Here is an 8755-nt window from a genome sequence, read left to right as displayed (position 1 = left end):
GGAAGCTGGGAGGAGGTGTTCTTATTCTCCATGGACTTTACGGTGTCCCAGAACTTTTTTGAATTTGTGTTGCAGGAAGCAAATTTCTGCTTGAAAAAGCTAGCCTTGGCTGTTCTAACTGCCTGTGTATATTGGTTTCTGGCTTCCCTGAAAAGTTGCATATCACGGGGGCTGTTCGATGCTAATGCAGAACGCCATAGGATGTTTTTCTGTTGGTTAAGGGCAGTCAGGTCAGGAGAGAACCAAGGGCTATATCTGTTCCTGGTTCTAAATTTCTTGAATGGGGCATGCTTATTCAAGATGGTGAGGAAGGCATTTTTAAAAAATGACCAGGCATCCTCTACTGACGGGATGAGATCAATATCCTTCCAGGATACCCCGGCCAGGTCGATTAGAAAGGCCTGCTCGCTGAAGTGTTTCAGGGAGCGTTTGACAGTGATGAGTGGAGGTCGTTTGACCGCTGACCCATTACGGATGCAGGCAATGAGGCAGTGATCGCTGAGATCTTGGTTGAAAACAGCAGAGGTGTATTTGGAGGGCAAGTTTGTTAGGATGATATCTATGAGGGTACCCGTGTTTACGGAATTGGGGTGGTACCTGGTAGGTTCATTTATAATTTGTGTGAGATTGAGGGCATCAAGCTTAGATTGTAGGGTGGCTGGGGTGTTGAGCATGTTCAAATTTAGGTCGCCTAGCAGCACGAGCTCTGAAGATAGATGGGGGGCAATCAGTTCACATATAGTGTCCAGAGCACAGCTGGGGGCAGAGGGTGGTCTATAGCAGGCGGCAACGGTGAGAGACTTGTTTTTAGAGAGGTGGATTTTTAAAAGTAGAAGTTCAAATTGTTTGGGAACAGACCTGGATAGTATAACAGAACTCTGCAGGCAGTCTTTGCAGTAGATTGCAACACCGCCCCCTTTGGCCGTTCTATCTTGTCTGAAAATCTTGTAATTGGGGATGAAAATGTCTGAATTTTTGGTGGTCTTTCTAAGCCAGGATTCAGACACGGCTAAAACATCCGGGTTGGCAGAGTGTGCTAAAGCAGTGAACAAAACAAACTTAGGGAGGAGGCTTCTAATGTTAACATGCATGAAGCCAAGGCTATTACGGTTACAGAAGTCATCAAAAGAGAGCGCCTGGGGAATAGGAGTGGAGCCAGGTACTGCAGGGCCTGGATTCACCTCTACATCACCAGAGGAACAGAGGAGGAGTAGGATAAGGGTACGGCTAAAAGCTATGAGAATTGGTCGCCTAGAGCTACTAGAGCAGAGAGTAAAAGGAGGTTTCTGGGGGCGATAAAATAGTTTAAAGGAATAATGTACAGACAAAGGTATGGTAGGATGTGAATACAGTGGAGGTAAACCTAGGTATTGAGTGATGATGAGAGAGATATTGTCTCTAGAAACATCATTGAAACCAGGTGATGTCATCGCATATGTGGGTGGTGGAACTGAGAGGTTGGATATGGTATAGAGAGCAGGGCTAGAATCTCTACAGTGAAATAAGCCAATAAACACTAACCAGAACAGCAATGGACAAGGCATATTTACATTAAGGAGAGGCATGCTAATCGAGTGATCAATAAGGGTCCAGTGAGTAGAGGTTGGTTGGGGTCGTGGCGATCCAGACAGCTGGCCGGGTATATGGCTATCGGTAGCAGCATAGGATGGAGGTCTGTTTGTAGATACCTCGTGCGTTTCCGTCGGTAGGTTAGTGGGGTTCCGTGTAGTGGGGTTCCGTGTGGTAGAGGGGATCAATCCAAATTGGCAAAATAGATATAGTGACCCAAGGAAAAAATAAAATAAATAAATAATAATAATAATAATAGTTGTCCAATATACTTGTTCAAATAGCAGCCGATAAGACAGCTAACGATTAGCGGGCCTCAGATGAGCGTTCAGGTAACGTCGGGACGGAGGTGCCAGTTGGATAAATCCCTCGGGCAGATAACGTCGGCAGTCAGTCGCGGCAGTCAGTCGTGAAGGCCCGGTGGGGTTCCGTATCTGCAGCAGCAACAAAAGAAACGGGTCCGGATGGTGATGGAACTCCTCAGCTGGCTAGCTCCAGAATGATTAGAGTTTGCTCCGGGGTCGACGTAAGCCAATAGTCACACGGTTTGCAGCTAGCTAGCTGCGAAATCAAGGTACAAGTGTCCAGAGCCTGCGGCTGGAATCCGGGGAAACTGAGAGAAAAAGAGTCCCGGAATGCTCCGGTCCGAGTCGCGTTGCACAAAAGTGCCGGTAGATTATCGAGCTAAAGGAATAGCTGATGACCACTAAACGTGGGCAGCTGAAACACCAACGCTAGCCAGCAAACCGGCTAATTTCGGGGCAGCTACAGATTAGCTTCTGGCTAGCTATCGGAGTAGCTTCTGGTTAGCTTTCAGGCTAGCTTCTGAATTAGCCCCTGGCTAGCTTCCACGATGGATTTTCAGATTGAGGTAAATAATACTTTATTCATCAGGGTTATGAATATAGGGTAATCACGCCATTTAAAGCTAAACACTGGCATAAAAAAGTTTACATCCTTGCAGGCTTTGGAAAATACATATGAACTGACAGATTTTGTTGCATTTGTACTATCATATTGTTCACATGCTAAAATTGTCACTTTGGAGTCGGGGCTATACGCCATTGGAGAGATCCTTATGGCTTTCAAATCACCGCGCCCGCACACAAGCTCTTCCAAAGCATAGCCTGGCAGGGTTGTACCACTCAGGGCCTGTTCAATTTGACAGAGCGCTAGCCGTATCTTAAGCCATTCTCTCATACGCAGCGCAGGAGAAAAGCTCCCGGGTTTTGCATGATAAAGGGGGTTGGGACCGCTGTCTGTGAAAATCTTCACAGTTGAATCCTCAGGTTGGAATATGTAAGTCATATGTCCATCACTCGTATCCAAACCTCCTTTAAAACATTCAGGGGCCTCATACAAAAGGTCCTCGATGCTTTTATCATTGGGTTCGTGACAAGAGGTGCATAGCACCCCGAGAATTGGCCTAGGAGACATAATTTTCTGTTTAATGTTCTAGGTTTATTTTTAAAATCTTGTTTAGTGTTCTGGGGCCGCATGTGTTGTTCTGGGTCTTATTTATAATGCGTCTGCCTCCAACACAATCCCCCCCGGACATTCCTGCTTCATAGACAACAGCCCTAAGGGCAATAAAATAGTGGGTGTGGGGCCATCCTCTTTGAAATGTTCAAACACATCCGCCCCAGTTCAACGAGGTCCCTACACATCAATCATCATGACAACTTCAAAGGAATAGATGCAATATAGACATAAATGAACACACTCTAACACCTGACAACAGGAACAGGATGCCCTTGTATGTGCATAACCACGTGACACCTTCCCGCCGGGATGTCCTGACCGGATGCCCATATTTGGGCATGCACACGTCATCCGGACATAGGGTCATAAATCAAACGTTTGATGTGTGCCACCTACTTTATTCTCTCTCCCAAACTCTAAAGGTAATTGGAAAGGTAGATAAAAATGATTTGTGACATTGTGGTTACAATAAAGAATGTAAACAAGATGCTGTGTTTTTATTTACAGTAGTGATGGACAACTGGAGGCATTTTGAAAACAGATTTTCAAACACTTGTTTTTCAGAAGTGTACTGTAGTACTGTAGCAGGTGTGGCCCATCACGCAAACAATGTTTCCTATTAGCAGGACAATAGACTCTTCATAGCCCAGCTACTGTTGTGAAAATCCCTCCAATTGCAATGTATTCCATGCTTAAGTGCTCTAAAGTGTTACATTTCTAACTCAAAACAGCAGTACAGTATTTCTTCATCACCACTATGCTTTCGTTAATAAAATAACAAGAAAAAACATTCAAATGCAGATGTTTATTTAAACTCCATTTTAGTCACACTTCCACCCAGCTCCACGACCACGGGTTAAACCTTGCTCAGATGACACAATGTATTTGTTGAGTTGTTGTATCGTCAATTTCTCAAGCCAAAACATCTTGATCTTTGCTTGTCGGCTTGGCAGAGTTACGGATGAATGTTTTCAGTTGACACCAAACAAGTTCGATCGGGTCTAAATCAGGAGACCTACATGTAGAGATGAAAAATATATATTTTTAGATATACTGTAGGCCTACCGTAGGTGTTGTAGGTCTTTTATTTATGTATACATTTTTTTATGTAACCTTTATTTTACTACATAAAGGTCTACTTACTCTTGACCCAGTTTATGCCCTCATTTGCAATGCAAACCCGGGCGGCAGTGTTTTGGGTCATTGCCTGCATTTGGAGAAGAAAAAAAAACATTTGGCCTAACAGCCAACATTAGGTACAATAATAGAAATATACATGTAAATAGGCCTAAACATAACTAAATATTGCTATAATTCCTACCTTGAAAGAAACGATGTGGTCCCAGGAACACCTCTCTGACATATCTCTTGCTGATTTATTTCTCAAAGAAATCTCAAGCCATGATACCTGAAAAGGAGACAACAGTGAATTATTTCACATAACCAGTCCGTGAGGCGTAGGCTACAACTACGCCACGGTTGATTCGTCTGTGAAGATGACGTCATTGAATGTCTCGTCAGCTTTGATCCATGCCTGGGCCTGCAGGACGCAAAGTGCTTTGTTTGTCAGACGAATCATTGGGTCGAAACTACAGAACAGTACAAAAGAAGCGAACACACATGGTTAATGTTCTGAGAATTAAAAAAAAAGAAGTATATATATATAACATTAATTACCGAGCCTTTCCATAAATCCATGCAGGTTTCTTCAACTGTCTTCTTCTGACTGATTTGAGCGATGTTGTGCGGTGATGCCAGCAGATTCCTGATGGCCTTTGCTGATCGCTCATCGTCTTCATTCATCAGTGAGTCGATGGCTTGAAGTGTCTCGCTGGAAATGGAATACAATGTAAAAATGTGCAGCATACAGTAAAAACCAGCAGTTGATTTATATAGCATTATTTTTTGTATTATTAGGCCTACTTTACAGTATTGTCGCCTACTGTACCTGTACATTTTCCTGGGCTTTCGAGTTCGGCGTAAAACGGGCATCTGATGATAGTATTTGCGAATAGCACTGTCCGTGACCAAAATCCAAGTCTACCAGTATTTTTGAAATGTCTTCAGTTGGTTTTCCGTTCCTCCTGAATGCCCCAATCTGCTCACTTAAATGAATAGAGGTCATGGTGCTACAGTATGTTGTACAGCATAATCAAAGTGAGGACAATCGGCGATCTGCTGTATGCTTAGCCTATTGTAACCTGAAAGTCCCACCTTTCCAGTACTCTTCACCCCATCCAAAACTCCACCCTTAACGCAGTTACCATTCAAAAACGAGCTGTTTATCTAAAAACAAATGACATTGCGACCAAATAGAACAGACGAAATGGACATCGTTTTCATCAAGCCAGCTTCTTTCTATGGTGTTACCCGTTCAAGGGTTAGGACTGTAACCACCCAGTGTTGCCAACTAATTTTCAGGGTAAGTTGCTAGAGGCAGGTTGCTTTGTTGCTAAATGTCGTTGTGATGTCATTGCGTGATAATGTAAAACTGCGTCATTACATAGAATACACAATAACGTTACTCAAATTGACTGGCCATCTTGGCGAAAAATATGATTTGACATTTGTTCAGGTACAGACTCCCACTCTTTTCTGTACTTCTGGCTGTACACTTTTGATTGAGACATGTTGATTGATGTTGTAAGTTCTGTTCAAGATCAAACATTTGTGACCAACTATATTCATTGGGTTTGGCTCGTCGAACCCGTACTGCTGCAGTCAGCCAACAATGATTTGCAATTTGCTGAAATTTCTGCTGTCCTGCTGCTGCCTGTGCACGAGCTGAGCGCCTGCTGCTGACGTCACTCACAATGCACTTTTGCAGCCAGGCACGTGTGTTGTGACTGAGTGTGTGACAGAGAAAATCGTTTTTGTGTCATTTAGAGGGGAAAATGCGTGCATTTTAGCATTTGAGTCACTTTTCAAAAATTGCTAAAAGTTCTAAATACATTTTTAAAAGTAGCTAAATTTGTTGCTAGGTGCTGTTTCACAAAGTTGCCAGGGTAGTCTGAAAAGTTGCTAAATCTAGCAACAAAATTGCTTAGTTGGCATCACTGTAACCACCAGAGAACTTGAAAATGAGCCGGAACTGAGAGGATTACCAAAAACTAAAGGCATTTTGGTTTCAGTGCATTTTATATATAATTTTTTTTTTAAATAGCCTATCAATGTGTATGCATACTGTGTAATAAAATTCATAATTGTGTACTAAAAACGTGATTGTGTTTTTGCAGAGCTTACAACCATGCCGACAACCATCCGTGGAAATCAAGAAAGCGGTTATTTTCGCTAGATTCTTAAAATGTGTACGCAGCATTTGTGTGTTGGAGTCACTTTTAATTGTTAATTGATCTACCATTTCAATCATAAAATAGAGAAATAATCTGTGTATGATGCAAAATGCATCATATGCGGATAATATCTATCATTGTATCATTTTAGAGCCAAGGGCCATAGCACATAGCACACCGACCCCTTCACTTTCCACATTTTGTTATGTTACATCCTGAATTTTTTTATAGATTTTTTTTTTGTCACTGATCTACAGTGGAATTATGTTTTTACAAATGAATTAAAAAAGAAAAGCTGAAATGTCTTGAATCAGAAAGTATTCAACCCCTTTCATGGCAAGTCTAAAGTTCAGGAGTACAAATTTGCTTAACAATTCACATAATAAGTTGCATGGACTCACTGTGTGCAATAGTATTGTTTAACATGATTTTTTGCATGACTGTCTCATCTCTGTACCCCACACATACAATTATCTGTAAGATCCCTCAGTCGAGCAGTGAATTTCAAACACAGATTCAACCACAAAGACCAGGGAGGTTTTCCAGTGAATCACAAAGAAGGGTACCTATTGGTAGATAAAATAAAATGAAAAAAGCAGACATTGAAGTTATAAAATTACACTTTGGATGGTGTATCAATACACTAAGTCACTACAAAGATACAGGCGCCCTTCCTAAGTCAGTTGCCGAAGAGGAAGGAAACTGCTTAGGGATTTCACCATGAGGCCAATGGTGACTTTAAAAAAGTTACAGAGTGTAATGGCTGTGATAGGAGAAACCTAAGCATGATCAACAACATTGCAGTTACTCTACAATACTAACCTAATTGACAGAGTGAAAAGGAGGAATCCTGTACAGAATAAGGCACTAATATAGGCACCAAAGTAATACTGCAAAAATTGTGGCAAAGCAATTCATTTTTTGTCCTGAATACAAAGTGTTATGTTTGCGGGTGTAACAGTATAACTTTAAACCGTCCCCTCGCCCTCGGGCGCGAACCAGGGACCCTCTGCACACATCAACAACGGTCACCCACGAAGCATCGTTACCCATCGCTCCACAAAAGCCGCGGCTCTTGCAGAGCAAGGGGAAACCCTACTTCTAGTCTCAGAGCAAGTGACGTAACCGATTGAAACGCTATTAGCGCGTACCCGCTAACTAGCTAGCCATTTCACATCCGTTACACTCACCCCCCTTTCGACCTCCTCCTTTTCCGCAGCAACCAGTGATCCAGGTCAACAGCATCAATCTAACAGTATAACTTTAGTCCGTCCCCTCGCCCATACCCGGGCTCGAACCAGGGACCTTCTGCACACATCAACAACTGACGCCCACGAAGCATCGTTACCCATCGCTCCACAAAAGCCGCGGCTCTTGTAGAGCAAGGGGAAACCCTACTTCTAGTCTCAGAGCAAGTGACGTAACCGATTGAAACGCTATTAGCGCGTACCTGCTAACTAGCTAGCCATTTCACATCCGTTACACGGGCAAATCCAATAGAAAACATCACGGAGTACCACTCTCCATATTTTCAAGCATAGTAGTGGCTGCATTATGTTATGGGTATGCTTGTAATCGTTAAGGACTGGGGAGTTTTTCAGCATAAAAAATAAACAGAATAGAGCTAAGCACAGGTAAAATCCTAGAGGAAAATCTGGTTCAGTCTGCTTTCCACCAGACACTGGGAGATTAATTTACCTTTCAGCAGGGCAATAACCTAAAACACAAGGCCAAATCTACACTGGAGTTGCTTACCAAGAAGACCGTGAATGTTCTTGAGTGACCGAGTTACAGTTTTGACTTAAATCTGCTTGAAAATCTATGGCAAGGCCTGAAAATGGTTGTCTAGCAATGATCAACAAACAATTTGACAGAGCCTGAAGATTTTTGAAAAGAATAATGGGCAAATGTTGCACAATCCAGGTGTGGAAAGCTCTGAGACTTACCCGGAAAGACTGATCCACTTGTCATGAATGGACCTACCAAAACTTACCAGAAGGAGCAAAGGTTGGTATCATAACATGTAAATCAATATGATTGCAATGGTTTAGACCTCCAAAAATTATTTAATTCACTGTTCACTTGCTATGTTCACAGCTTGTCAGGAATAGCCTGACTACCCATCCACATCGCTCCGGTATATTTAGTCTGACCTGTTCAAACTTCAATATAGTATCTGTTTGTGTGTGAGATATCACCTATTCTAACTGACATTGGTAATAGAACAGTGACTATGTTTGTATGTGTTCACAGATACAATGTAGAAAATAGTCAAAAAGAAAAACACTCGAATGAGTAGGTGTGTCCAAACTTTTTACTGGTACAGGGCGGCAGGTAGCCTAGTGGTTAGAGCATTGGGCTAGTAACTGAAAGGTTGCTGGATTGAATCCCTGAGCTGACAAGGTCGTTCT

The 8755-nt window shown here is 42.5% G+C and overlaps 1 long non-coding RNA gene across 1 annotated transcript; it reads right to left on the bottom strand.

The window, feature by feature from the left end:
• Window positions 1-4371: 4371 nt before the first annotated feature.
• On the bottom strand, window positions 4372-5452 carry LOC139577720 (uncharacterized). The gene is made up of 3 exons (XR_011675370.1): window positions 5000-5452; window positions 4729-4882; window positions 4372-4459 (listed from the first exon to the last, which is right to left on the bottom strand). It is a non-coding gene; the product is annotated as an uncharacterized lncRNA (long non-coding RNA).
• Window positions 5453-8755: the final 3303 nt, after the last annotated feature.

The sequence above is a fragment of the Salvelinus alpinus genome, chromosome 6 (genome assembly GCF_045679555.1).
Source record: "Salvelinus alpinus chromosome 6, SLU_Salpinus.1, whole genome shotgun sequence".
NCBI classification, from domain to species: Eukaryota; Metazoa; Chordata; class Actinopteri; order Salmoniformes; family Salmonidae; genus Salvelinus; species Salvelinus alpinus.
This window is presented reverse-complemented; position numbering and strand designations above follow the sequence as displayed.